Below are 26,288 nucleotides of genomic sequence, written 5' to 3'. Positions count from 1 at the left end.
AGCAGAGGCCCCCCTCCCCCGCACAGGAGAACTCTGAGCAAACAAAGCCTGTGGGACCAGGTGAGTGCTAAGCTCACCCCAGAGATCTGCATAAATAACGCCGCCAGCTACAGGCGGAGAGCAGCAGGCAGGCAAGCCACAGTTGCAGATACCACTCTCAGAACTGCCTCCAGACGCTTTTTTTTCTTTTTCTCCCTACCTTTGATGAGAGAACAACCGAATTACACCTGCAAGCCGAAAAACTTACTGAAACTATTGCATTTGAACTGGGGACACTTGGTGGGGCTTTTTTTTTTTATTTTTTCTTCTGTGTGTGTGTGAGTGTAGTTTTGTTCTACTTTATGCATCCCCTTTGATGAGACAACTACAGAACAACATCTGAGGCACCAACTCCAGGACTGGAGATTAAGACGGACATCCAAATTATTAAGACTGAAATTGCATTGCATATAAACTTGGAAGTTTTTTGGTTTTTTTTTTTTTTTTTAATTTCCTATTTTCCATTTTATTTTAATTCATTTTTATAAATAGATATTACTTTCATATACTTATTTTTTATTTTTTTTATCTTTGATTTTCAATCCTCTCTCTGTCTCTCTATTGTCTGTTCAGCTTACTGTCGATTAGTACACTAACACTCCCTGTTTATACCTTTGAAACTCTCTTGTCTGATACCTTGTTCTGCTTTCTCCCTCTTGTCTGTATATTTGTTTTCCCCTTTTCTTTAACTTCTTGCTTTCCATCTCAGCTCACTCTTCCGTTCTCAATATTACCATTGTTATTATTACAAGCTAGAAAATACTTAATTACACACAGTACAGGGACAGTAACAACACCAAGGACAATGACAGGAAGACAGAAAAAACAAGGAAACCAGTTTCCCCACAGCAAAAAATTAGTACAGGAACCAGAGGGGAATGAAGAGAACAGAAACTCAGAGCCAGACTCCAACAAAATGAAGATAAACTATGCCAAAGGACCCAATGAAGCCTACAAGAATAATTTAAAAGAAGACATACTACAAGTACTCAATGAGAATTTTATAGAGATGATACTGGATAGGGTCAACCAAAATGTACAGGAGACACTCAAGAAATTCCAAGACAATAAAAATAGAGAATTTGAAAAAGCAAAAGAAGAAATAAAGGAAACCATAGAAGCACTGTATAAACACCAAAGTGAAAGAGAGAACACAATGAATAAATGGATAAATGAACTCAGGACAAAAATAGACAACAATAAAGAAGAAAACAGCCAGGATATGGAAAACCTCAGAAAAAAGAACGAAACAGAACTGCAAAACAAAACGGAAAGCCAATCCAGCAGAATAGAACAAACAGAAGACAGAATCTCAGAACTTGAAGATGAAATGGTAATTAAAGGAAAAACCGAAGAACTATTAATTAAACAACTCAAGACCTGTGAAAAGAAAATGCAAGAACTCACCGACTCCATCAAAAGACCAAACTTGAGAATCATGGGCATCGAAGAAGGAGAAGAGGTGCAAGCGAAGGGAATGCGTAATATATTCAACAAAATAATAATGGAAAATTTCCCAAATCTAGAGAAAGATATTCCCATACAAATGCAAGAGGCCTCCAGGACACCAAACAGACCAGATCAAAATAGAACTACTCCACGACATATCATCATTAAAACAACAAGTTCAGAAACTAAGGAAAGAATATTGAAGGCTGCAAGAGAGAAAAAACAAGTAACATACAAAGGTAAACCCATCAAAATCACAGCAGACTTCTCAACAGAAACATTAAAAGCAAGAAGAGCGTGGGGTGAGATCTTCCGGGCACTGAATGAAAATAACTTCAACCCCAGGATACTCTACCCAGCAAAGCTATCATTCAAAATAGATGGAGCAATAAAAGTCTTCCATGATAAGCAGAAACTAAAACAATATGTGACCACAAAGCCACCATTACAAAAGATTCTGCAAGGGATCCTGCACACAGAAAGTGACACCCAACTTAACCATGAAAAGGCAGGCAGCACCAAACCACAGGATAAGAAAAAGCAAGACAGTAGAGAGTAACATCAAGTTAGGTACACACAATCAAACCTTCAAACAACTAAGATAACTAAATGGCAGGAATCACCACATACCTATCAGTACTAACACTTAATGTCAATGGACTTAATTCACCCATCAAAAGACACCGTTTGACAAAATGGATTAAAAAAGAAGATCCAACAATTTGTTGCTTACAGGAGACTCATCTCACCGACAGAAATAAGCATATGCTTAGGATGAAAGGCTGGAAGAAGATTTACCAAGCTAATGGCCCCCGAAAACAAGCAGGAGTAGCAATACTTATCTCTGACAAAGTAGACTTCAAACCTACATTGATCAAACGAGACAAAGAAGGACATTCCATACTAATAAAAGGGGAAATAGACCAAAAGGAAATAATAATCATCAATCTGTACGCACCCAATGTCAACGCACCCAATTTCATCAAACATACCCTAAAAGACCTAAAAGCATATATAAACGCCAACACTGTGGTTGTGGGAGACTTTAACACTCCATTATCATCAATAGATAGGTCATCCAAACAAAAACTCAATAAAGAAATCCAAGATCTAAAATATGCAATAGATCAAGTGGACCTAGTAGATGTCTACAGAACATTTCATCCAACCTCTACACAATATACATTCTTCTCAGCAGCCCATGGAACCTTCTCCAAAATAGATCATATCCTAGGGCACAAAGCAAGCCTCAGCAAATATAAGAAAATAGAAATAATACCGTGCATACTATCTGACCACAATGCAGTAAAAGTAGAACTCAACAACAAAAGTAAAGACAAAAAACATGCAAACAGCTGGAAACTAAATAACTCATTACTTAATGAAGAATGGATCATCGATGCAATAAAAGAGGAAATTAAAAAGTTCCTAGAAGTCAATGAAAATGAAAACACAACCTACCGGAACCTATGGGACACAGCTAAGGCAGTCTTGAGAGGAAAGTTTATAGCCATGAGTGCATATATTAAAAAGATTGAAAGATCCCAAATCAATGACCTAATGATACATCTCAAACTCCTAGAAAAACAAGAACAAGCAAATCCCAAAACAAATAGAAGGAGAGAAATAATAAAAATAAGAGCTGAAATCAACGAAATAGAAACCAAAAAAACCATACAAAGAATTAATGAAACAAAAAGTTGGTTCTTTGAAAAAATAAACAAGATCGATAGACCCCTGGCAAACCTGACTAAAATGAGGAGAGAAAAAACCCAAATTAGTAGAATCAGGAATGCAAAAGGGGAGATAACAACAAACACCATGGAAATCCAGGAAATCATCAGAGACTACTTTGAGAACCTATATTCAAATAAATTTGAAAATCTAAAAGAAATGGACAGATTTCTAGATACATATGATCATCCAAAACTGAACCAAGAGGAAATTAATCACCTGAATAGACCTATAACACAAAATGAAATTGAAGCAGCAATCAAGAGTCTCCCCAAAAAGAAAAGTCCAGGACCTGATGGATTCTCTGCAGAATTCTATCAGACCTTTAAAGAAGAACTGATACCAACCCTCCTTAAACTGTTCCATGAAATAGAAAGGGAAGGAAAACTGCCAAACACATTTTATGAAGCCACTATTACACTTATCCCAAAACCAGGCAAAGACACCTCCAAAAAGGAGAACTATAGGCCAATCTCCTTAATGAACATTGATGCAAAAATCCTCAACAAAATAATGGCAAACCGAATTCAGCAACACATCAAAAAGATTATCCACCACGACCAGGTAGGCTTCATCCCAGGGATGCAGGGGTGGTTCAACATACGAAAATCAATAAACGTAATAAACCACATTAACAGAAGCAAAGACAAAAACCACTTGATCATCTCAATAGACGCAGAAAAAGCCTTTGATAAGATCCAACATCATTTCATGATAAAAGCTCTAAGAAAACTAGGAATAGAAGGAAAGTTCCTCAACATTATAAAAGCTATATATGACAAACCTACAGCCAGCATTATACTTAACGGAGAAAAATTAAAACCGTTCCCTCTAAAATCAGGAACCAGACAAGGATGCCCACTATCTCCACTCCTATTCAACATAGTACTGGAACTCCTAGCCAGAGCAATTAGGCAAGAAGAAGGAATAAAAGGAATACAAATAGGTAAAGAAACTGTCAAAATATCCCTATTTGCAGACGACATGATCCTATACCTTAAAGACCCAAAAAACTCTACTCAGAAGCTTCTAGACATCATCAATAGCTATAGCAAAGTAGCAGGATATAAAATCAACATAGAAAAATCATTAGCATTTCTATACACTAACAATGAGCAAACGGAAAAAGAATGTATGAAAACAATTCCATTTACAATAGCCTCAAAAAAAATCAAATACCTAGGTGTAAACCTAACAAAAGATGTGAAAGACCTCTACAAGGAAAACTATACACTTCTGAAGAAAGAGATTGAGGAAGACTATAGAAAGTGGAGAGATCTCCCATGCTCATGGATTGGTAGAATCAACATAGTAAAAATGTCGATACTCCCCAAAGTAATCTACATGTTTAATGCAATTCCCATCAAAATTCCAATGACATTCATTAAAGAGATTGAAAAATCTACTGTGAAATTTATATGGAAACACAAGAGGCCACGAATAGCCAAGGCAATACTCAGTCAAAAGAACAATGCAGGAGGTATCACAATACCTGACTTCAAACTATATTACAAAGCAATAACAATAAAAACAGCATGGTACTGGCACAAAAACAGACATGAAGACCAGTGGAACAGAATAGAGGATCCAGATATGAAGCCACACAACTATGAGCAACTTATCTTTGACAAAGGAGCTAAAAATATACGATGGAGAAATAGCAGCCTCTTCAACAAAAACTGCTGGGAAAACTGGTTAGCAGTCTGCAAAAAACTGAAACTAGATCCATGTATATCACCCTATACCAAGATTAACTCAAAATGGATCAAGGATCTTAATATCAGACCCCAAACTCTTAAGTTGATACAAGAAAGAGTAGGAAATACTCTGGAGTTAGTAGGTATAGGTAAAAACTTTCTCAATGAAACCCCAGCAGCACAGCAACTAAGAGATAGCATAGATAAATGGGACCTCATAAAACTAAAAAGCTTCTGTTCATCAAAAGAAATGGTCTCTAAACTGAAGAGAACACCCACAGAGTGGGAGAAAATATTTGCCAATTATACATCAGACAAAGGACTGATAACCAGAATATACAGGGAACTTAAAAAACTAAATTCTCCCAAAACTAATGAACCAATAAAGAAATGGGCATGTGAACTAAACAGAACTTTCTCAAAAGAAGAAATTCAAATGGCCAGAAAACACATGAAAAAATGCTCACCATCTCTAGCAATAAAGGAAATGCAAATTAAAACCACACTAAGATTCCACCTCACCCCTGTTAGAATAGCCATCATCAGCAACACCACCAACAACAGGTGTTGGTGAGGATGTGGGGAAAAAGGAACCCTTTTACACTGTTGGTGGGAATGTAGACTAGTACAACCACTCTGGAAAAAAATTTGGAGGCTACTTAAAAAGCTGGACATCGATCTACCATTTGATCCAGCAATACCACTCTTGGGGATATACCCAAAAGACTGTTACTCCAGAGGCACCTGCACATCCATGTTTATTGCGGCACTATTCACAATAGCCAAGTTATGGAAACAGCCAAGATGTCCCAGCACTGACGAATGGATTAAGAAAATGTGGTATCTATACACAATGGAATTTTATGCAGCCATGAAGAAGAACGAAATGTTATCATTCGCTGGTAAATGGATGGAATTGGAGAACATCATTCTGAGTGAGGTTAGCCTGGCTCAAAAGACCAAAAATCGTATGTTCTCCCTCATATGTGGACATTAGATCAAGGGCAAACACAACAAGGGGATTGGACTATGAGTACATGATAAAAGCGAGAGCACACAAGGGAGGGGTGAGGATAGGTAAGACACCTAAAAAACTAGCTAGCATTTGTTGCCCTTAACGCAGAGAAACTAAAACAGATACCTTAAAGCAACTGAGGCCAATAGGAAAAGGGGACCAGGAACTAGAGAAAAGGTTAGATCAAAAAGAATTAACCTAGAAGGTAACACCCACACACAGGAAATCAATGTGAGTCAATGCCCTGTATAGCTATCCTTATCTCAACCAGCAAAACCCCTTGTTCCTTCCTATTATTGCTTATACTCTCTCTACAACAAAATTAGAGATAAGGGCAAAATAGTTTCTGCTGGGTATTGAGGCGGGGAGCGGGAGGGGGTGGATTGGGTGGTAAGGGAGGGGTTGGGGGCAGGGGGGAGAAATGAACCAAGCCTTGTATGCACATATGAATAATAAAAGAAAAATGAAAAAAAAAAAAAAAAAAAAGAAATATTCTTAAAACTATAGATAAATCAAAACAATTATAAAAGCATTCAAGCAACCCTTAGGAAAGCAGGAAAAAGAAATGAAAAAAACAGAGGAAACAAACAGAAAACAAAAAAAAAATGAGAAGGCAGACGTAAGCCTTAGCATATCAGTAATTTCATTGATACAAATTGTCTAAATATACCAGTTAAAAGATAGAGAATGCTCAAGTAGATTAAAAAATTACCCAGCTGTCTGCCAGCTAAAAAAACTCCCTTCAAATATGGAAATGTATCTTGGTTGAAAGAAAAAAATGGAAAAACACATTATATGAAAAAATTTTTAGACATGGTCTCACTATGTAGTCCAGACTGGCCTTGAACTTGTTGCATGGCTCAGTCTGGTCTCAGACTCATGATCTTTCTGCCTCAGCCTCCAGAGTGCTGGGATTACAGGTATGCACAACCACAAAAGCAAACATGTTAATTCAGAGAAAACTCAAGTGGATACCTGACCATAAGGAGTTGACAGAGTAAAGAGGATTATCACAGATAGAGACACACTAATCCTGAATAGGTATGCACCAAGCAACAGAGCTTCAAAAAATGTGAAATAAGAACTGGTAGAACTTGAAGGAGAAATACACACAATTATAATTTGGCATTCCTCACTCAGCAATTGGTAGGACAACAAGATCTAGTCAACATTTAGAGACCACACCACAAGTAACAGTAGCACATTCTTTTTGAGTACCTGTGGAATTTTTTTTTGGTGGCACTAGAATTTGAACTCAGGGCCTCACACTTGTTAGGCAGGTACTCTCACCGCTTGAGCCTATGTATGCAGGCCAGCCCTTTTTTGTGATGGGTTTTTGGAGATAGGGTCTTGTGAACTATTTGCCAGGGGTTGGCTTTGAATTACAATCTTTGACCTCTGCCTCCTGTGCAGCTAGGATTACAGGCATGAGCCATCAGTGCTCAGCTTAGAAACCTTAACCTAACCTAAGCCATTAAATGAACTTTAGCAAATGTAAAATAATAACCATACAGTGTGCGCTATGGTCATAGTGGATTCAAACAAGAAATAACAGAAAGACAATGGGGAAGTCTCCAAACACTTGACAACTCCTAACAGTCTTCTAAATCTGTGACTCCAAGACATATCAAAAGACAAAATTTAAAAATATACTGAGCTGAATAAAAATACAACATATAAAAATTTGTGAGACAGAGATTTCTGTTTCTGGCAGATGAAGTAGATGTACTATGCCCAATCTCTTCCATGGAGTACAGTTAACCCCCCCTCCAAAATATTGTGTAGACAATAAGACAACTCTGAAAGCTGAAGCAAAGGAAGCAGCTCAGCTGAGAATCTGGGTCCTGAAGAAGAATATGGTGGTGATTTCCTTGAGTTTTCATATTGCCTGGTCTCCCCAACTGAGGGCTAGAGAAGCCAGCAACCTGGAAACATCAAGTAGCAGGCACAGAAAGGAAAGCAGAAAAATGAGGTCTACTTTCTTCAGCCAGAGAATAAGTAAAGGACAGCATGCAGGACAGAATTTTTTAGATAATAGCCGTCTTCTTCAGTCATTCTGCAAAAATACCTGCAGCCCCAGCCCTACCTGTGAATAGCAATGGCCAACTGGTACCCTTGCCAAATTATAACAAGATGACACAACTGCTGCCCCACACATGGGGCGGGGGAAGAAGGCCACAGGAGGACAGAACTTTTATCCATGGCCAGTACTGACAAGGCTCCATTCCCGGCAGTCAGTGCAGGCTGCATAAGGATGTGTACCAAGGCACATTGCCTCTCTACCATGGTGGTGTCGGTGGAGACATAGGAGGGGAACTGGAATTCCCACCCCTGCAGAGCAGTAAAGAGAACCCAGATCCAGTGGGTCTCAGCAGAGCCCACATAGAGGCCAAGTGGGAATGTGAACTTCTCTCCCACCTAATAATACTGAAGTGAAGCCCCCTCCAAATATGGGAGTGGTGCCAGAGCAAGCCAGCTAAAACTAAGACTTAAATAAGATTCATTGGGTTAGCCTAATACTTCAAATGTCCAGGTTTCAGTTGAAAATGACTCTTCATACCAAGAAGTAGGAAAATTCCAATGTGAATGACTAAAACAGTCAATAGGCACCTGTCTTTCTCTGTGCTGCTATCACAACATATCTGAGGCTGGGTAATTTATTTTTTCACTGTTTCAGATCATGGAAGTTTAAAATTAAGGTTCTTGAATTTGGTGTCTGGTGAGGGCTTTCTTGCTGTGTCCCTCTTGCTGCATTTTTACATAGTAGAAAGGGCAGACATTGCACCCTCATGTGGTACAAGGTAGAGGGAAGAAAAGGCAAGGAGGGCCTATCAGCTCTCTTAGACCCTTGTACAAGGCACTATTCTAATCCCAGATGGCCTGATCGCCTCCTGATGCATTCACCTCTTGATCCATTCATCAGTTGTAAGGCATCTGGGCTGTTTCCATAGCTTGGCTATTGTGAATAGTGCTGTGATGAACATCGGTGTACAGGTGTCTCTACTGTATCCATCTTATGTTCCTTTGGGTAGATGCCCAGGAGTGGTGTCACTGGATCATATGGCAGCTCTATATTTAGCTTTTTGAGGAATCTCCATACTGCTTTCCATAATGGTTGTACTAATTTGCATTCCCACCAAGAGTGTATAAGGGTTCCTGTTTCACTGCATCCTCACCAGCATTTGTTGTTGTTATTGCCCTTGAAAATGTGAAGGCCACTGCTTAATATGCTGGAGATTACTCTTAAACATGAATTTTGGAAAAACACAAGCATTCAAACCATAGCAACACCAACACAAAAATGATGGAAATGTTAGAATTGTCTCTTCAACTTGGGCCACCCTGGGCTCTGCATGGGGCTTTCTTTCTCACACTGTGGCCCAGAAGGCGATGACTACCTCTTTTATTTGCTTGTTCTCAGGGCTCACACTCCTGTATGGCCTCTGACTTGAAGCCAGAAGACAGCAATTTAGAATTTCTCATTTACTTTTCCAGTGGGAGGGAGAGTGCAGCATTATCACTTGGCTGTGGACCTGAGAGTTTTGTCAGTCCTCCCTGGTGTCCCCCTGCAGCCAGAGAAGGCAGTGACTTGGCATAGTCTTTTTGTGCTGCTCTCTGAATCCACCAGAAAGACAGAATGGACCCCATAAACTCTCCTAGGAAGAATGACCCAACACTCCCCAGAAGAGCTCTGTTTTGGGGCATCGCTTGCCTTGGATCCATCTGCTGTGGTGTGGCAGAGCGTGGCACTTGTGCCAGGCCAGGACTCTTGTTAGGGAAGTCATCTTCCTCACTTCACAGGGGGGAAGCTAAGGCTCACAGGCGGAGGTCAGACTGTGCAATTTGCTGGCTTGGGGCTCCTGTCACCTACAGAGTAACCTGGATAGCTGCCCCCATCCTGGTGCTGTATACAGCAGTCTCCCTTATCCCAGTCCCCCTTATCCACAGTTTCACTTTCCATGATGAACCATGGTCCAAAAATTTCATTTGTCTTGCCTTTCAAGAGAGAGGAAGACCACATTTACATAACTTTTATTATAGTATATTATTATAATTGTTGTATTTTAATAGTTATTAATATCATACTGTGCCTAATTTATAAATTAAATTTTCATTATAGGCATGTATGTATAGGAAAAACAGTATATATAGGATTTGGTACTTATCTGTGGGTCAGGCACTCACTGGGGGTTTTGAAATGTATCCTCCAAAGATAAGGGGGATGACTGTGTACACTTTGGAGAGGTGGGCGGCAAAGGCCAGACCAAAGACCACCAGACAATTCCTTACCATCTTATACCTGCAGCACCCTTAGGGAATCTCGTTACGCTAATGACCTCCACACTGACTGATTCTAGAAAGGCTGAGCCCCGAGCCTGGAAGAGGATCTACTGGTTTGACAGAGAGGGTGGGCTCATTAGTCCATCTTGGGATTCCCACTCTGGGAGACTTGGGAAGGCAGTGTTGACTGAAACCTCCCCTACACGGAGGGTGTGTCTTGGACCTGCAAGGAGGGATATCCAAAGGCAGGTCAGTCTCCAGGGTTCTTGAAGAGGCCTGTGAATTCTTGGTCCTACCATAGCCAGGGGTCTGGCTTTATTTTTTTTTCTCCCTTGAGTGTCACTGCAGTTGCCTGGGGGAGGGGGCAGGGGGAGGCAGGTCTTCATGGAGGCCTCTGGTGCAAATGTCAGCCCTCATGATGGTGGAGAGGGAGGGGCTCAGGGCCACCCAGGGCACATCCTGCACCTGAAGCTGGGGGTGGAGAACAACTGCAGCTCAGGCTGCTGTATATCTTCTCCCACGAGGGGATCTGCTCAACAGTCTCACTCTTGGGTTCCTGCAGTCGGTGAACATTTACCAACCATGGGTCTCTGTTACAAGGGTGTTTGGTGCAGAGAGGTCACAGCATGAAGGGCAATACAATCCTGAACTGTAAGTTATAGCAGCCTGTAAGTCAAGAAAAGCCTTGACTTTTCTATCAAGTAAAGCAACGAACTATACAAAAATCATCCAGAGCTGCTTAAGACATTTGTTCCTGCACTTGCCAGATTCTGAAGCTGAGATTTTTTCATTCAAGCTAAATCCCTAGATTTTAGGGATGAAATTTCATCTGGGAAGGACACTTAGATACTTTACTCTCTGGCGTCATCTAATGGCAGAAGTTTAAAGTGCAAATCTAAGAGTCCTGCAGAGGAAGCAGCTGGAATGGAGGGATTTAGAAGGGTGGAGAGAGAAAGGTCTTGCAGAGAAATTTGTTTCATTATTTCCAGACTTTAAGAGAAGAGTATATACATTCTTTCCCTGACCCACCCCACTTACATTTCCAGCAATGGGCCTCCTGCCCCACAGAAACCCTATTAACTAGGGGAGTCCTCACAGGCTGGGGGTGCCCCTCTTCACTGCTCCAATCACTCAGAGAGTGATTGGGGACACTCTCTGAGTAGGTGGCTGGCCTGGGACTTGTCTCCAGGGCCTTCAAAGCTTGCAGTGGTGCAGGCCTTGTGCAGAGGGACCTCTCTCTGCTTTTATATGCTTTCTCTAAACTAGTGTGACTTCTTCCTCACAGCTCACAAATTTTCCTATGAAATCACCCCATCACTCTGCCTGTGGCCCCTTGCTTTGTGGGCACAGAAGGAGTTCTGTGGGCTCCTTGAAGGGCACAACAACTCCTATTCAGCCCTCTGCTCTATCCCATCCCTAGCCTCTGTCCATCACTGACTGGCCAGGTCTTCCCTCATAGACAGGGTCAGATAGACCTCAGGATCCCCAGAGAGTGAAAATCCTATCATTTGTGGTAAAATGGGAGGACCTATAAGACATATCTAGTGAAATAAGTTGGACACAGAAAGAATGAATAGCAGTCACTAGATTCTGGGAAGAATGTAGTGGGAGTAGAGATAGAGGGAGGTTGGACAATGGGTACCAACCACAGTTGCACAGGAGCATTAAGTTCTAGTGTTCCACAGCACAGTGAGGTAACCATAGTTTATAGTCAATATTATATATTTTATGAAGAACTAGGAAAGAGGAGCTGGAAGTCTCCAAACATAGGAAATGTTACACGGAGGAAAATGCTAATTACCCTGATTTGATTGGTGCACATTGTATACTTTGGACCACCCCAATGTATGCCATGACTATGTACGGGTGTTACATGTTAGTGAAAATGAAAAAAAATTAGAAAAATAAGAAAGAAAGCCTAATGGAGGCTCACAGCAGTTCTGTAGACTCAATGGACCTGAGCCCACCTGGGGCAGTACGAACCTCACCTAGATGAGGCTGGGGCTGAGGAGATTGCGTGGAACTCAGTGTACCTGTGGCTGTCTTAATGTCTTGAGCTTGACAGTCTTTGATGTGGCCACTAGGGGGCAGAGCTGCCCTCTGTGTCAGGCCACTGGTCATCTAACTCAACTGCTGGACAAGGGACCCTTGCCTCAGAGCCCTCTTACCATTTTGTAAGGACACGGGAATGTAAATAAGTTCGATTCCTATGCAAACAGAAAGGGGTGAGTTTCATGAAAAGCAGGGGAATTTAAAAGTATAAACCCAATATTATAAAATATGCTTAAAAATTCTTGCTTCCTGTGCTTTCAGACTATCAGAAAACAAAACACTTCACTTGGGCAATTGGCTGCTTTAATTTTTAATGTTTTAAAATAAGACCTTACCTTGTTTCTTGTTGGACAATCTGGGGCCTCCCGCCTTCCTCCCTCTGTTATGGAGCAGGGAAAGGGAGGGGCCCAGCCAGCTGTGTTTTCTGGGACCCTCCAAATGAAGGAAGCAATCTCATTTCCAGGACAGTTCTGGTTTGGAATGAGATGCAGACACACTCCTGTCCTGTGAGAATACAAATCTTGGGGGCCCCTCCATCACCTTGTTCTTCCACTCATTCTTAGTAACTGGACTGGGGTCCTGTGATGTGGCCTCTCTCTATTCTAGTGACACTTTTGAACAGCTGTTATATTGACGTTGCACTTCTTTCTATTATGATTATATATGTTCAGCAGGCCCTTGATATCCACAAGTTTATGGTTCCAAGGAGATCACATTGAGGAAAAACCTCAAGAGCTCAGGATTCATAGAGATCATTACTCTAAAACTACTCAACTTTCCCTCAACTTTACAGTAGGTCTGAGCATCCACAGTTTGAAACTGCATTGATCAGGCTACATTACTGTCACAAAAATTACTGTTACATATGTTAACACTCCTCACTAAATCCCAGGACTTATTTCCTGTTCTTTATCTCTTCTTTACACATTAAATAGTATTTATTGTGTAGTCAGTGTTAGGTACATTATTCTCATACTGTAGAGATTGAATAAACACTGAATGAATAAATGTTTTAAAAGACTGAGAATGAAATGTGGCATCAAAGCATTGGGACCATTTGACACAGTCTTGAGCTAACTGAGTTGGTAAGATTCACCTAGGTATGTTTTTGTTTGTTTGCTCAAGCCGACCTCTTATCTAATCATAGCGCTGATAACAAATGAAAATCTTTCAAAAGGATTCTACTCTCCATTTTATGCCCCTGTTTCTTCTAATTAAATTTGACTCTGTAAGTCTCTATCAAAACATTTGCCTTGTTTTTGTAGCAATGGTTATGGGCTTATATAAAATTTCACTTTGAAGCCAGGTATGGTGTTTCATGCTTGTAATCCCAGGTACTTGGGTGGCCAGCCTGGGGAAAACCATGAGATACTATCTGAAAAATAACCCAAAGCAAAAAGTCATGCTCTTTATCTTGAATACTGCAGATACTTGATTGATTTTTCTCACAATGCCACCCAACTTCTACTAAAGACATGCGATCATTTAACAAATCTTAAATTTTCACTTTATCACTGAAAGCAAGCACATTGTGTGTCCTTTTTGATTTGAGAGGATTACCATAACTTTAACCTTGATTTGGAGGTACCATTTGCTTTTTGGGAGGCATCTTTTCACAAAATTTAGGGCAGAGAAGTGCTCAGTCCATTGCCCAATGATTTAAACACAACTGATGATAACATGGGATTGGCTGAGAGTTTCTGTACATCAGCTGAGCTACATGATGTACGCATGAGAATTACATTTTATTTTTTTGTTTTTGAAATGTCCTTTGATTTATTTTGTTATTGAGCTTGGTCAGACCAATGTGTAATAAATCTGTGAATAAGGTAGACTTAGTATATTTTCTTCTTATTTCTAATGATTTAGAACCTGAAGGCTGTCATGGGGATAGGTGTCCAATCTACACCTTAATTTTCTGCAAGGCCCTGTCATCTCTGGAGCCTTCCTCTCTCCAGAGAGAGAGATCCCTCTGGCTTCTAAGCAGAACTGAGAGCCCAGGTAAGGGCAACCATATTGATGCCCTTGACTTTAAGATGTCTCTGAAATTCCCTTTTCAAAGGCCAAGAAGAGAGAATCATGTCCCTAGGCTGTTCCAACTTCAACAAGCTTGTAAACATCAAAGGTAGTGTTGCTTTCAGGGGCTCAGCATTTTCACTTTCTGCAGTTTATGATTTTACTGAAAGCATCAAAGTTCACAACAGTCACTGAAACTGAAGGGAGCCCAGGGCTATCTTCCCTGGGCTCTCAGGGATGAATTTCCTGAACCCTCAGAAGGGCTAAAGAACTTAACATAAAAACTTTGATGTTAGCGTTTAAAAGCAGTTGGAGTAATACAAGACATGCAGTGTTGTATTTAAGTGTGATGATGACTGCTATAGAATGAAAGTATGACAACCAGGACAGTGACATGAGCACCATAACCAGGATTCTTGTTCCTGCTATGGTGAGCACAGAATCTACCCCTGTGAGGAGGGGACTTCAGTATGTGGACAGTGATGAGCATCTGCCCCTGTGAGACCTGGTATCCTTTGTCATTTTATCTATGCTGAGTGTGTGCATAGGTAAGCTCAGGGGCTTTCAGTTCTTGTTCTTCTACCAAGATTCTTCATGTGCAAGACAGGGTTCTTCTGTGTGATGTGCACTGATAGTGTGTACCTGTGAGGATGATGTCTACACTGTGTACTTGTGAGATTATGCATTTGGTGGATAGGATAGGCTTTGGGGTAGATCTTGTCAATCTGTGCACAGGAATGACTAGTTTGCTTTTCTACTGTAGAGTATCACTCAGGGATAGCCTTTAAACTTTACTTGCTTTTTGGATAAATAAGGTTGTTCATGATTTAGTAAATTAGTCATTGGAATGAGCTCAGATACAACTTTTTGTCTTCATACTTTGTCCCTGACACCCACCTATTCTTTTATATGTCATACTTTCTGTTTCTTTGTGCTATTCTGTAAACAACTGTCATGGCACCTGGTAAGCTATTTTAGGGCAGGGTGCAGATCAGTTACAGGATCATGAATGTGAAGAAAGGCGTTGAGCCTCTCCTGGGATGCTCACAGAGAGAATGAGCTTCTTCTGGACCTTGGAGTGGTTTAGGGACTCACAGGGGGACAGGGATGATTCTACCTTTTTGGCAACATCAGAAATATGTGTAGTATATAGAGATGGAAGCAGTCTAGCATGTTAGGGATAAGGCTGAATTTTCATTCCATTGCTATTACAGTGGTCATTTGAGAGTTAGCAGTGGGGAAATGTGAGCTAGAGCTAGATCCTAGTGGACTAGATAGAGTTCACATCATGGAAGGGCTTAAGCACTTGGGTGACATACTTGATCTTTTGATCTATGCACACCAATATGTTCAACAGGGAAAGAAGTGTAGAGAAAGCCACCAATGAAATGGAGAGTCCTGCATTGGCAGATTCAATGTGTGCAGTGGCATACACATTTCAAGTCCTAGTGGGAGATGAGGCAGGTGGAAAGTAGGGTAGAGCATGGATGGAGAAGCTGATGGTCCCTTATTGATCAGAAAGTTCGGTGAGGGGAAGCAACAGATGGGACTCCCAGCTTGCAGGGGCCAGGAACAATGCACAGCTCAAATGTCCAGCTGACTCTTTGATTGATCTTAGAATCATGTATTTGGTCACATGTCTTCTTATCTGAGAAATCTCTTGCCTGTGAGTGAAGGGCAAGAGAACCTTTCCCCAGTTAAATAACAGTAACGGTAGCAATGACTTTTTAACAACTTATTCCAAAGTCTGTCATTAGGATACAGTGTGTCAGCCTCAGGCACATAACCTCATTAACTTGGAAATACTGGGTATGGGCAGAGTGCTTCAGTAAGCCACTTACACAATTTCATAGTTTGACATTAATGAATGTATTTGGCAAACATTTCCTTAGCAACATGGCTAGGCCTCCATCATGCAGGAAAGGTCAAGTGGTGCTAGTGGGTATGAAAAGTATGAGCCAGTGAGAAGAAGTATGTTTGAACACCTAGGTGTGCATTGTTTACTAAGTCTTCCAAACAGTTCTAGGTGGGTTATGTTCTCGAGGGGAATTTAGATGATCCAGAGTTGAGTCCCCACCTCCCTGAGCCTGGTAGAAGGCCTGGAAGGCCCTTGGTCTATAATGGGTTGACCATACAAGGTTTTCTTTAGTCTTGTTCCCTGGTGTCCATACCAAACTGTACTTTAGGTAGGAGAATGCTCACCCAGGGTTTTGCCCAGAGCCCTGTTTCATATTTAAGGAAGAAATGCTGACAAAATCCTGACAACAAACCCATCTAGGGATCTTAGCCAGCTATGCCTTTTAGCCATCTGCAGAACAGTACGTTCAGTGTCATTAGGGAATTACAGGCTGAAGATTAGCTGAGAAAAGGCAGGGAATTGAATGAAGCCAGTGTAAGGGCACTGGGAGGCATTTTTCAAGCTGTCTGCTCAAATAGGCCTTTGAAAAGGGGGGTTAATAAGCATATCAGAGATAAAATTGAACCCTGTGTACATCACAGGCAAACAGTCCATGAAAAGGAGGGAACTTTCTAGATATGCCACCTTCCTGAAGACCTTTTCCCTCTGTTGCCTGTTTATGGCTGGCTTAGAATCCAGGGAGCATGGATCCAGTCAATTTACAGTGGGCAGAACAGATTAGCAAAACTTCATTTGGAGATTGCAGACCCAGGTGTGCAAATCAACCATAAATGCCACTTTAGAGTTGCTCATGGTGAATAATGGTCCATCCCTGTACCCAGAACACTCTGATGCTGGAGTCCCACACAGAGCAGAGCTTTGCCATTGCAGCATGGATGCTTGCCACATGACACATGCAGACCTTGCCTGTCCAGGGAACTAGAGCCACTTCTGCCAACAGAGAAAGTATTGAAATGAAAAGTAACTGAAATGTTTATTTTTTTTCAGTATTTTATTTAAGTAACTGAAATAAAAAGGTATCTGGGTCTGTGGAGTCATACCAAAATGAAGCAGATGACTTGAGGATGTGCTTCCAGGGTACCATAAATATCTCCTCTGGTAGCAGAGGTGCCTACTCCACTGGTCTGAATGTTCCTGGCTGCAGTTTGCTGTTTTGTACATGTTAACCTCTTTCTCTGTGCTCACAAATTCATCCTTTTTATTGGAATCATTTTACTCTTAATATATGTCAAAGCTACAGCACAATGTGTCCATGTGAGACTAGGGAGTGCCTGCACAGTTCCCAGTTATGTGAGCTTTGCTGCAGCCTGACAGTTCTGAAGCTCCTCCTTTGATCAGTGACACCAAGCATTCCCATATTGCTTTCCTTTTTTGTAGCACACTTTGATGACTTGACCAAGGGTCAGAGGTGGCTAGAGCAGATCCCTGGAACTGGTGTGGCCCTGACCCTGTCAATCATCCTAGAAAACAAATCCTCCCTGAGGAAGGTATCTAAAAGAGGAGTAGTTAAAGATACTTTATGCTAAACAAATAGCTAAGGAACTCTGCCAAGCTGCTTGGAAAAAGGCTTTGTGCAAGCACTGTGTGTGCAAGAGTGAGTGTGCAGGTGTGTGTGCCCATATGGGTGCATTTGTTGCATGTGGTAATCAGAACTGGTTAGGATTCTTCAGAGAAACATAACCTATAGAATATACAGGCTCATAGGAATTGGCTCACATGGTTAGGTAGGTCAAAAAGTCTCACTTGGGACCAGCTGTCTGCAAGCTGGAGAACCATGAAAGGTAGTGATGTCATTCAGAATCCAAAGTCTGAGCACCAGGATCACCAGTGTCCAAGGCCAAGAAAAGGCAGATATCTGTCTCAGCTTAAACAGAGAAAGCAAGTTCTCCCCTCCAGTTTTTTGTTCACTCAGGCCCTCAGTATGTTGGGTAATGTCTACGCACATTGGGGAGGGTTTTCTGCCTTATTCATTTCACCATTTAAATACTAATCTCTTCTGGAAACACCCTAACAAGTGTACAGAAATAATTGTTTTTCAGTTATCTGGGCATTCCATAGCCCAGTCAAGTTGACACATAAAAATTGACCATCAGTAGTAAAATAAAAAAGGATAATACTGTGATAAAGAGATTATAGAGAAGCAGAGTAGGAGTTTTCAAGCTCATGTCTCTGACTTTTCCCAGCAGGCCAGAGGGACTAAAAGTCTAGCTAGGTTGCAGAGAAAATGAACTAAGAGGAGTTAGGACTCAGATCCCAGTCTCCTGAATCTCTCCGCGGAAGTTGCCACTGGGAGAGAGTCCTCGGCATGTGGATTTGCATGGGGCCTCACTAGCTTTGCTGAGGTTGCGATTTCTCCCCTGCTCCCTGCCGAGATGAATTCTGCACGGGCTGCTGAACAGTGTGATTGAGGTTGCACAGATATGCACATTCCTTCCAGCCTGCCAATGTGAGCTGAACGGATTCCAATTCTGTTAAGGAAGCTGAAGATAACTTGAAATTCTATTGAATTGACTCCTTTTCAGAAGTAAAGAGCATTTAAGTAGATTACAATTTGATATTCTTGCCCATTTGCTGTTGGATGGTGAGGCTATTGGAGGTTGTGAAGTTTTGAGTCGCTTCATAGCATGGATAATGACTTGTTTCTGGCTCATCTGAAGTTCCATGGCTTTTGTAATATGATTAAGCAAGGCATCAATGAAGCATTTGCACATGCTCAATGTAATGATACCCCTTCATCAGTGTACAATATACCAGGAACTGAGCAGTGTTCTAAGATATAAAGCTGAGGAAGGTGTGGACAACAGGATGTTAGCAGTGTCTGAGCATTGCTACAAGGAAATGAGGCATCAGCATTGGAGAGACAGAACAGAGAACAGCTAATGCTTCCAGAGGTGCAAAGATTTGAGGAACACTGTAGGAAAATGGGCTAGGCAGCTTTAGACCAAAGCTTGAGGCAAACCAGATGGGGCATGAGACAGATGGGGCTGCTGGCCATGACTTTCCAGTGGCTGGACAAGAGGGTTACAATCAGGGGGTCCTTAAGGGGTATAATCCATTAAAGATCCAGAAGTAGAAAAAGAAATAATGTGGTGTGTGTTTTAGAATAATAATGCCAGTAGCAGTGGGAGGAGGGTGACACAGACTGCTATCATTACAAGGGTGTCAGGAACCTTGTAGACATGCCAGACTTACAAGGTTTTGGGAGAAAATGGATGTGTTCATTAAAAATATATATTTTAAAATAGGAGCCGGGGGAGCTGCTCTCCTAGCTCCCCCTGGCCTCAGGCCCAGCTGCTCGAGGGGGAGGAGTTACCGCCGCTGTTCGAACCCCCATGATATCTTTGTTACAGGTATTAGAACTTACCATGATGGCTGTGACCTAAAATCCTTAGGAAGTCCCGGGGTCATGGCCCAGAAGCACCCAGGAGAAAGAGGGTTTTGGGGAGCCCACCATAGTGGTGGTGCCTTTCTCAGGACTTCAGGACCCTCCGTGGACCCCGAAATACTTTCATTTTCAGGACTCAGGGACTCAGCAGGGACTGCTCCTAATGGTACCCACTGCCTAGCAGAGCACTCTGGTCCTAAGTACACACAGCCCCCAAACCCAGCCCACTGGTCGGATCCAAGCCATGGCCCCCCAAGGGGTCCAGGACCACCTAGAGAAGGAGAGGATCCTGATCAGAGTGAGGCATCTTCAGAAGAAGAGTCAGGAGTGGACCAGGAACTCTCAAGAGAGAATGAAGCTGGGTACCAGGAGGATGGGAACCCTTCTTTTCTTTCCATTCCATCTGCTTGTAATTGCCAGGGAACCCCTGGGATCCCTGAAGGTCCTTATTCTGAAGGAGGAGATAGTTCTTCTAGCAACTTTTGCCACCATTGTACCTCTCCAGCCTTGGGAGACGATGAAGAGCTGGAAGAGGAATATGATGAGGAGGAACCTCTTAAGTTCCCCACCGATTTTTCACGTGTGTCCAGTGGAAAGAAACCCCCATCCCGGAGACAGCGGCACCGCTTTCCAGCCAAGGAAGATACTAGGGATGGTGGACGTAGAGATCCCAGGTTCCCTGGTTGACATCGGCTGGGCCGGAAACGAAGTCAGGCAGATAAGCGCAGAGGCCTGGGATTGTGGGGAGCAGAAGAACTATGTCAGCTTGAACAGGCAGGCTTCTGGTGGCTGATTGAACTGTTGGTGTTGGTGGGAGAATATGTGGAAACTTGTGGCCTTCTCATCTATGCATGTAGGCAGCTGAAAGGCAGTGATCTGGACCTTTTTCGAGTTTGGGTGGGAGTCTGGGCAGGGAGGCTGGGGGGCTGGGCCCAGGTGATGTCTCAGTTTCTAAGCCAGGGCTTTTACTGTGGGGCAGGACTGTTCACTCGTTTCCTTAGGCTACTGGGTGCTGTGCTGCTTCTGGCTCTGGCCCTCTTTTTAGGCTGTCTACAGTTGGGCTGGCGATTTCTGGTAGGACTAGGTGACCGGTTTGGCTTGAGGGATAAGGACACCTGGCTCTTCTCTTGGCTGGATTCTCCAGCCTTGCAGCATTGCTTGACTTTGTTGAGAGACAGCAGGCCATGGCAGCAGCTGGTAAGGTTAGTTCAGTGGGGTTGGCTGGAGTTGCCTTGGGTCAAGCAGAGGACTAATAGGCAGGGGAATGCATCTGTAGCTAATGGGCACTACTGTCAGCTGGAAGAAGAAGTGGCTCGACTTTTGACCATGGCTGGGGTTCTGAGGATGAACTAAATCCTTTCCATGTGCTGGGCGTTGAAGCCACAGCATCAGATATTGAACTGAAGAAGGCCTATAGGCAGCTGGCAGTGATGGTTCATCCTGATAAAAATCATCATCCCCGGGCTGAGGAGGCCTTTAAGGTTTTGAGGGCAGCTTGGGACATTGTCAGCAACCCTGCAAGGCAGAAGGAATATGAGATGAAACGAATGGCAGAGAATGAACTGAGCCGGTCAGTGAACAGTGAATGAGTTTCTGTCCAAGCTGCAAGATGACCTCAAGGAGGCAATGAATACTATGATGTGTAGCCGATGCCAAGGAACGCATGGAAGGTTTGAAATGGACTGGGAACCTAAGAGTGTCAGATGCTGTGCTGAGTGTAATAGGCTGCATCCAGCTGAGGAAGGAGACTTTTGGGCAGAATCAAGCATCCTGGGCCTTAAGATCACCTACTTTGCACTGATGGATGGAAAGGTCTATGACATCACAGAGTGGGCTGGATGCCAGCGTGTGGGAATCTCTCCAGATACTCATAGAGTTCCCTATCACATCTCATTTGGTTCTCGGATGCCAGGAACCAGTGGTCGGCAGAGAGCCACCCCAGATGCCCCTCCTGCTGACCTTCAGGATTTCTTGAGCCGGATATTTCAAGTACCCCCAGGCCAGATGTCCAATGGGAACTTCTTTGCAGCTCTTCAGCCTGGTCCTGGGGTCACTACAGCTTCCAAGCCCAACAGCACAGTACCCAAGGGAGAAGCCAAACCCAAGCGGCGGAAGAAAGTGAGGAGGCCTTTCCAGCATTGACACGCCTTCTCTTGTTTCCTCAAATCAATGTCAGGGAGTCAAAAGGGCTGTGTACAGCATAGGATGGAGTTTGATTTGTTTATTTTTAACTATTTTAAAAAGGGAAAATTTTAAGCTTAAATTGTTCACTCGGTACTTATAGGAAGCCTCTTAACTACTTTACTTCCTTCCTCAGCACCCAGGAGTTGAATCTTGTCTTCTGACAATACCAAAGAAAAAGGGGGTGACTAGAGCAAAGAACCTAGGGCTTGGACCTAGGCTGGACAATATATTCCTTTGAGGTGTGGAAACTGGGTATTTCCCTGGGGTCTGCAAGCCTTTGTCTTATCATTTGCTTTTAGAGCAGATGATAATCCTCCCTTTTAAACTGAGCATAATTTACTTCTTGACCTGTTTCAGGGGGAGCCCCCTCTTTTACCCTGATAAACTAGTCAAAAGACAGAATGAGAAAGCATGAAGCCCTAAGTTTGGAGATGCATAGAGTTCAGAAAATAGAAACTGAATTTTTCCTCTGTTACTGTGTGGGTAAATAACTCTACTTCAGGCTTGTTGTTGCAAGGATGGCCAAAATTAATAATTTTTAAAAAGCAGACTCATGCCCTCTACCCTTGAATGAGAGGGAATGATAAGGGGGTTTCCAGAAGCCCCCTTGTGATCCAAGGGTTTGTATTTTTTTAAGTTTGTTCATATTTGTATGTATATATCTATTTAAAGCCAGAGGATTATCTTTCTATAAATATATAACTGGCAACATAAAAAAAATAATTAGACTTAAAAAATAATTGCAAAATAATACAGAGAAGTCCTGTAAACTCTTCATCCCACTTCCCCTAATTGCTAACATCTTATATTGGCTATAGTGCACTGATCGAAACTGGAGATGAATATCAATACAATGTGACATCTAAAATGTAGACTATTTCAATTATACCAGTCAGGGTACTCAATTTTGAGTTCTCTGAACTGTGCTAGCAGATACACTTGGGAGCTCAGGGTCTTAGCATGCAGAATGAGACGTTTACTTACATTTTCATTGATGCTCTGCTCTTTGTTTTGTTTACCATTTTTGGCTGATATGCTATTTCCTTTTCATTCCATTTAATGTCGTTTAATTTAAGTTATTATCTTTGTTCATTTACTGCTGCTAATGGCAGCACTGACTGGAGAAGTTATAAATCAAAAAGGTTTATTTTGGCTCATGAGGTTTTGGTTCAAGTCTGATGGCTTTCTTGTTGGCAGAGTCCTGATGACACACAGGGTATCACATGGTGAGGGACAGGGGACATACAAGATACCTTGCCAAAATGGATTTTATAGCAGATGCTCTGTAGAATAACTCATTAACCTATTAATCCATGAAATTTTGCGTGAATGCATTAATCCATTCATCCATTTTTTGATGGCTGAACCCAAATACCTCTTAAAGGTCTTACTTAGTCCCACCTCTTAATACCTCATAATAAGGATTAAATTTCAATGAGTTTCACAGGGGACAAACTATATTTAAACCACAGCAGGCATCATGTGCATGAATCTAAGCTATCCTAGGTAACTTCTCACCCCTTCTTTTACAATTGCAAGCTTCAAACGTACTTATCCTGACCTCCATGGTAGAAATGATCTTTCTAGTGTCAGCTCTCTCTCTCATTTACTGAGCCCTTCCTAGGTCTGACACAATACTGTCTGCTCAGTCCTCACATCAGCAAAAGCACCACAGCACAGTGGGGTCCAGGCTGATGAGCAGCTCACTTGGCTATAGTAAGTCACCAAATGTAACCACCAAGTCCCGCTGTTAATGGTTGTGTGCAACATGATCTCTTGCATTTTCTGCTTCTGCCCTCCTGTTTCTCCTGCTTTATCTATTTCTATATAAATGTCTTACAATCTTTTTCTTTCCTTTGTGATTATGAATGTGATATTGTCTTTATGGTTGCCTTTAAGTTGATGGAGTTGTCCTACGGGTTCTTATGAATTTTCCAGGGGGCTCAAGTGATCCTCAACAGACTGGACTCATCTCTTCCAGCTTTAGGGATGGCTAACCAACCACCACCGCCCTTCTCCAATCCTGCACCTTCCCTGGTAGCACAGCTGCACTTGTCCCCTGCTAGCTCTCCTTTTCTGCTCCTCTTTACACATGAGTTTGCCTTTGGCCTTGGACCTGGGCTCTCTCTCTTTCTTCCTTCCCTCTCTGTCTTTGTGAATTCTGTACATGATCTCCTTCATTTTTATGGTTGTAAGTTCCATCCTTAATCTACAGTTCCAGTTGGAATCTGTCTTCTGAGAAATGGTGCAATTTGGACATCCCATAGAGACACAGCATCTAGCAGACTGACAGTGCAGTACTGTTCCTCACTACTGTCCAGTAGAGTCCCTTTCTCCTCCCGTCCTTCACAGCCACAAGCAAACATCAGCAATTCCCGCAGATTCAAACAAAATATGTGACACTTTAGTCACTGCCCCCCAGTTCCCCTTGTCTCCTCTCCCTAACCACCCATCCCTCCATCCTCCTTCTCAACCCTCCCCTCTCCAGCCACCAGTCTTCTCTGAACAAGTGAAAAACCCACTAGTCTCATCCACCTCCCATGCAGCTCCATTTAGAGACAGAGCAGCTTTTGTGGTTGTAAGTCAAATTATGTCACCATTTTGCTTAAGGGAACAGGCACCTTATCCATTGCTGGTGGGAGTGCAAAATGTTACAGAGCACCATGCAGGGCAATTGGGAATTTCTATCAAATTTCAGATGCAATTACCATTTGACACAGCAATGCCTTCCAAGAATTTGTCTTCTGCATGCATTTGCACACACTTGAATTGCTATATGTGCAAACTTATTCTTAGCAGCATCGAAACAACTGGAACCCCATCAAGAGGAAACCGGATAAATAAGATACAGCTAGTTCACACAATAGAATACTTTGATGTACTATAAAGGAAAAAAAGAATAAACAAACTCTTAGGAAGCCCTTCATATGCTGATGTGAAAATATCTTCAGAATATACTGTGACATCAAAAACAAAGTTGAAAGTAGTATATTATAGTATGTTGTCTTTTTATAGAAAAGAAGAAGAAATTTAAAAATGTTTACTTACTCAAGAGTAAGAGTAGTGGGATAAGCAAGAACAGGGGAGAAATGAGACTCATTGTATAACTTATGTGTTTTGATTTGATCTTTGAAACTTGTTGAATGTATTATTGATATGTATGCAAATGAGATGTTTTCTGAGATTTTGTCAAGCAACCTTCCTTTGAAGCCCACAGTTTTCTGAATTTTACAATCTGTGTTCATCACCCCTGCCCTCCCCAGGGTCCCTGCTCCAGGGTGTCCTGTGGCACTGACTACACAGAGACAAATGGAGCCTGAGGTAAACCTAATTTTCTCTCCTGTGTAGCAAACCTGATTGTCTTTTTTTAAATTTTTTTTTATTGTTTTTACATTTACTTACATTTGTATACATTGTTTAGGACACCTAATTCCAGGCAGAACCTGTTCTGCCTTCTTGTTCTCTGATTTTGTTGAAAAGAAAACATAAGAGATAATAAGAAAGACATAGCGTTTTTGCTAATTTGAGATAAAGTAGCTATACAGAGAGATTTCTACCATTGCTTCCATGCACATGTGTATTACATATGTATTACAACCCACATTGGTTCATCTCTACTAGATCTCTTCACTACTTCCTAGTCCCCTTCCCATAGTGTCCTCTGCCAGTTGAAGATTACTATATTCACTCCTCTACAGTGAGCACATCAACCACATTCAAGTTTTAGGTTTCCTTCCCTTTCCCTATTCCCGCTGTGTGCATTCTCCCTTAGTGTGTGACCCATGTCCAATAATATTACTGCATTTGTTTTAGGTCTATAATCCACACATCAGGGAGAACATGAGATTTTTGGCCTTCTGAGTCTGACTAACTTTGCTTAAGATGTTGTTCTCCAGTTCCATCCATTTACTTGTGAATGACAAAATTTCATTCTTTTTTGTGGCTGAATAAAATTCCATTGTGTATAAATACCACATTTTCATAATCCATTCATTGGTAGTGGGGCATCTTGGCTGTTTCCATAGCTTGTCTGTTGTGAATAGTGCTGCAATAAACATGGCTGTGCAGGTGCCTTTGTAATAACCTGAGTCTCATTCCTTTGGATGTATCCCTAGGAATGGGGTTGCTGGACCATTTGGCAGGTCTATGTTTAGATTTTTAAGAAGCCTCCATATTTTTTTCCAGAGTGGTTGCACTAGCTTGCATTCCTACCAGCCGTGTGTGAGGGTTCCTTTCCCCCTGCATTCTCGCCAACACCTCTTGGTGATGGTGTTCTTGATGATAGCTCTTCTAACAGGAGTGAGGTGGAACCTTGGTGTGGTTGTGATTTGCATTTCATATATGGCCTGGAATGGTGAGCATTTTTGGCTATTTGGACTTCTTCCTTTAAAAAAGTTCTGTTTAGTTCAGTTGCCCACTTCCTTGTTGGTTCATTGATTTTTTGGAGATTAGTTTTTTGAGCTCCCTATACATTCTGGTTATCGTTTCCATTCTCCCATTTAGAGACCATTTTTTTTT

General features: G+C 42.0%; 1 pseudogene; it reads left to right on the top strand.

The window, feature by feature from the left end:
- Positions 1-19,451: 19,451 nt before the first annotated feature.
- On the top strand, positions 19,452-22,484 carry LOC141419209 (dnaJ homolog subfamily C member 14 pseudogene; annotated as a pseudogene).
- Positions 22,485-26,288: the final 3,804 nt, after the last annotated feature.

This window comes from Castor canadensis, chromosome 19 (genome assembly GCF_047511655.1).
Source record: "Castor canadensis chromosome 19, mCasCan1.hap1v2, whole genome shotgun sequence".
Lineage (NCBI taxonomy): Eukaryota > Metazoa > Chordata > Mammalia > Rodentia > Castoridae > Castor > Castor canadensis.
The sequence above is the reverse complement of the archived record's forward strand: the minus strand, read 5'-3'. Positions and strand labels throughout refer to the sequence as shown.